Consider the following 5,105-nt stretch of genomic DNA (forward strand, 5'->3'; position numbering starts at 1 on the left):
CCCCCCGGGTCCGGGACGCGAACCGCGGTCGACTACGTGGGAGTCCAGCGACATAGCCATTATGCTAACTGCTGGTTCCCTTTATCTTTATCCATTTATTTATTTATTTTTACTTGACCATAGAGGGATACAATGAGAGAGAAAGTGAGAAAGCAAGCTACCAGGTCTGGGACTTGAACCAAGATCAGCCACGTGGGAGTCCAGCACCTTTAACCACTAAGCCACCTGCTGGCACTGCTGGCTCCTCTTTCGATGATTTTTTTTAAAGGAATTATTTATTTAACTCTATTTATTTACTTACTTATTTTCAATTTGACCAGAAAGGGAGAGAGGAAAGTGAGGAAGCAAGCCACCAGGTCCAGGACTCGAACCGTGGTTGGCCATGTGGGTGTGCAGTGCTTATTTTTTTTTTTTTGGAGAGGTTTTTGCTCGCCAGAGAGACAGAAGCAAGAAATCACCCCCACCGCCCACCCCCCGATGGCCACGCTGCAATCCCTTCTCCTCCATTCTCCTCTGGGGATCTTGGGCACGCACGCACATGTGCCTGGTGTGAGTTTAAGTCACCAGGTCTGGGACTCGAACCATGGTCGACTGCATTGAAGTTCAGCAACATAGCCATTATGCTAACTGCTGGTCCTGTGCAGTGCTTTTTATCACCTCGCCCCCTGCTGGCCTTCTGATGATTTTTAAAAAGATGATAATGAGGATTTAATCCAGATTTGTTATCCATTAGGTTCCCTCTGGTTATTCCAACTTGACATGGGTTCTTCCTCCCTGAACTCCTAAAGAACTTAGTTTATATTATTCTGATTAAACCTCATCAGCTTGTTTTATTATTATTCAACTGTGTATCAGTAAATTTCCCTTTTCCTTGATCTCTGATTTTCTTGTAAGATAATTGAAAGGCAGCAGGCTCATGTATTTAAAAAAAATATTTATTTAATTTTATTTATTCATTCATTTATTTTAATTTGACCAGAGAAAGACAGACACACAGAGAAAAGGCAAGTGAGAAAGCAAGCCACCAAGTCCAGGACTCGAACCGTGGTCACACATGTGGGAGTCCAGCACCTTAACCACCACACCACCTGCTGGGCCATGTTTATGTAATTTTTTTTTTTTGGAGAGGTTTTTGCTATAGGGCTTGTGCCCTCGCTAGACAGACAAAGAGAGACAGAGAGATAGAAAGCGAGAAATCACCCCCCCAGGCGGGATGGCCATGCCACAGTCCCTTCTCCTCCATTCTCCTCTCAGGATCTTGGGCACGCATGCACACACTCCCAGAGTGAGTTTAAGCCACCGGGTCCAGGACTCGAACCGTGGTTGACTACGTGGGAGTCCAGCGACATAGCCATTATGCTAACTACTGGTCCCTGTTTATGTAATTTTTAAAAAGAATTATATCATTTAACTTTATTTAATTTAATTTGACCTGAGAGACAGAGTGAGGGAGAGTGAGAGAGAGAGAGAAAGTGAGAAAGCAAGCTACCACATCCGGGACTCAAACTGCAGTCGGCCATGTGGGAGTCCAGCACCCTTAACCATCTGCTGGCCCATGTTTATGTATTTTTAACATGGCATAAAAGTGCACCGAAACGTTTAGTTTAGAATATGTTAAACAAGTTGGAAATTTTAGTACATTCTACTTTTTTTTTCTTTTGAGAGGTTTTTGCTATAGATGTGCATGCGCTCACCAGAAAGATAGACAGAAAGTGAGAAATCACCCCCCACCCCCAGGGGATGGCCACACTGCAATATCTTCTCCCCAGTTCTCCTCTCGGGATCTTGGGCATGCACACACACACTTGCCTGGCGTGAGTTTAAGCCACCGGGTCCGGGACTCGAACTATGTTGGAGTCCAGCGACATAGCCATTATGCCAACTGCTGGTCCCGCATTCTAAGTTTTTAAAGTATATAACTGATTCTCTGACTTTTTGACCTCAGGATCCCTTTAAAGTTTAAAAGTTATTGAGGGCTCACACAGTGGCACAGTTGTAACACAATGCTCCGTGAGGCTGAACTACACGGCAGAGTTCTGAGTTCATATCTGGAGGCCCTGAACATGCCGGTCATACACATGCTCGTGATCTGGAGTGGCTGAAGCTAGATGGATCGTAACATGAGAACCATGTTGAGATTGCTTCTCTCCCTCTTAGAAGAGAGAAAGAAACTTAAAAAATTACTGAGGGTGGATGGCTTCAGGGGAAGCCAGGTCCCACATAGCAACTGCAAATCCTCCAATCCCTGGCGCATCAGCCAGAAGCGTGCTGGTATGCACACGAGCACCCACGAGCTGCTGGGCTAGAGGACTAGAGGAAGAGGACTGTGCTGTGACCAGACGCTGTGGAGGGTGCTCATCCCTAATCTCTCTCTCTGTCTCTGTCATGAGCACATACTCTATCATGAAGAAAGAAAAAGACTAAATACCCCCAAAGAGCTTTCATCTTTTCGGGTTTTCTCTGTTGATTTTTTTTCTCCAGGTTTTTGCCATTGGGTGTGTTTGCTCATCAGAGAGATACAGAGAGAGAGGGACAGTGAGAGAGAAAGTAAAAAATTACCCCCTGGAGGATGGCCACACTGCAATACCTTCTTCTCCTGGAATTTTGGGCACACATGCACGTACCCCTGATGTGAATTTTAAGTCATCAGGTCAAGGACTCAAACCACAGTTAGCCATGTGGGAGTCCAGCATCTTAATTAGCACACCACCTGCTGATCCCTATTTATTGATACTTAACATATTAAAAATTACTGAGAGGGTTGGCCCTGTAGCCTAGTGGTTAAGGGAGCTAGTTAGTTCCACATGGCCAACTGCAGTTTGAATGCTAGCCCCAGCAGCCTAAAAATATGGTGTGTGTGTGTATGTGTGTGTGTGTAAAAATGGAGAAGGGATTGTGTTGTGACCATACCATGCTGTTGGGGAATTCTCTCTCTCTGGAGGATGTATGTGCCCCCAACAATTGAAAAGAGAGTAAGACAGTAGAGAAAGACACCCCCTACAGGGTTAGGTCTTGACGCCGTGATGCACCACCTAGAACACCCAATCCCAGATCATCTTGGCAAGCACGTGCCTGACGTACCCACGGAGATCTCCAGACAGAACTGAGAACCTTCCCATGTGGGATTCTCTTGCAGAGCCTTGCATTTTATTACACACTGCTGTCCTACCTCCCTCAACTATTTTTAAAGTAAGTATCTGACCAGCAACGAAAGTATTTTTCAGCTTTACTCTTCTATTTCTTGTTTTGTTTTTTAAACACTGGCCGACACTTAATTTTTATTCAGAAAATCACTGATTATCCATGTTGCTGGAGTATAGGTTCAATAAGGAGAGAGAAACCACAAGGTAATTTGAACAGGTAAAATGTAAGAATTATTAACTAAAAACATTGGCGTAACATGGGATTGGCAAGTAAGAAGTAAAGGAATAAACACATGGAAAGATGGTCGACATCATTAGTCATCAGGAGAATGCAAATCCAAATCACAGTGAGAGGCCAGCAGGTGGCATGGAGGTTAAGGTGCTCTATCCAACATGGCCGACTACTTGGTTTGAGTCCTGGACCCTGCACTTTGAAAATCACGCAGAGGGGACCAGCAGGTGGCGTAGTTGTTGAGGTGCTATATAGTCCCACATGGCTGACCACAGTTTGAGTCCCTGACCTGGTGGCTTGCTTTCTTACTTTCCTTCTCTCTGTGTCTCTCTGGTCAAATTGTGAAGTGAATGAATGAGTAAATAAAGTTAAATAAATAATTCCTTTATAAAATAAAAAAGAAAGAAAGAAAATCGCACAGAACACGTATGCGTGTGTGCCCAAATTCTTGAGGGGAGAATGGAGAAGGATTACTAGTGTGTTCATCCCCCTGGGAGGTGATTTCTCTCCTTCTTTCTCTTTCTCCAGTGACTGCACATTATAGCAAAAACAAAATAAAACATGGTGAGATATCACTTCACACTCACTAGGATGGCTATAATCAAAAAGCTAATGGGAACCAGCAGTTAGCGTAATGGCTATGTCGCTGGACTCCCACGTAGTCGACCGCGGTTCGTGTCCCGGACCCGGTGGCTTAAAACTCACGCCGGGCGCATGTGCGTGCGTGCCCAAGATCCCGCCCGAGAGGAGAATGGAGGAGAAGGGATTGCGGCGTGACCATCCCCCCTGGGGGGTGATTTCTCGCTTTCTGTCTCTATGTCTCTCTCTCTCTGTCTGGCGAGCGCACGCGCCCTACAGTGAAAAATCTCTCTCAAAAAAAAAAAAAAAGCTAATGAGTGTTGGAGTAGGTGTGGAACTCTGACACACTGCTGGTGAGAATGTCACCTGATGCAGCCACTTTGGAAAACACCTGGGGAACCAGCAGTTAGCGTAATGGCTATGTCGCTGGACTCCCACGTAGTCGACCACAGTTCGCGTCCCGGACCCGGTGGCTTAAAACTCACGCCGGGCGCATGTGCGTGCGTGCCCAAGATCCCGCCCGAGAGGAGAATGGAGGAGAAGGGATTGCGGCGTGACCATCCCCCCTGGGGGGTGATTTCTCGCTTTCTGTCTCTATGTCTCTCTGTCTGTCTGGTGAGCGCACGCACCCTATAGCAAAAACCTCTCAAAAAAAAAAAAAAAAGGAAAACAACCTGGCATTTCCTCAATTAAACAGAGTTACCATGTGAGCCAGGTATGTTTCATTTGTAGGTATACACCCAGTTCCACTCTTAGCTATACATATCCAAGAAAAACTAAATTTTGGGCCAGCAAGTGGCATGGTTGTTAAGGCACTGGACTTCCACGTGACCAATCATGGTTTGAGTCCTAGACCTGGTGGCTTGCTTTCTCATTTTCCCTTTCTCTCTCTGGTCAAATTTAAAAATAATAACAACAAATAAAAAGAATTCTTTTAAAAAAAAGAAATTAAATTTTATGCTCATTAAAAACTTGTGCTTGGGACCAGCAGGTGGCGTGGTGGTCAAGGCACTGGACACTCCCACATGGCCAACCAGGGTTAGAGTCTTAAATCTGGTGGCTTGCTTTCTCACTTCCTCTCTCATTCTCACCCTCTGTTTCTCTCTGGTCAAATTAAAAAATGAATGAATACATTAAAAAAAAAAAAAAAA

At 45.1% G+C, this 5,105-nt stretch overlaps 1 long non-coding RNA gene across 1 annotated transcript in view; it reads right to left on the minus strand.

The window, feature by feature from the left end:
• The window catches only part of LOC102487700 (uncharacterized), a 59,459-nt gene that overhangs the window by 1,372 nt on the left and 52,982 nt on the right, over nucleotides 1-5,105 (minus strand). The window lies entirely within an intron of this gene.

This window comes from Tupaia chinensis, unplaced genomic scaffold, assembly GCF_000334495.1.
Source record: "Tupaia chinensis unplaced genomic scaffold, TupChi_1.0 Scaffold000387_1, whole genome shotgun sequence".
Classification (NCBI taxonomy): Eukaryota; Metazoa; Chordata; class Mammalia; order Scandentia; family Tupaiidae; genus Tupaia; species Tupaia belangeri.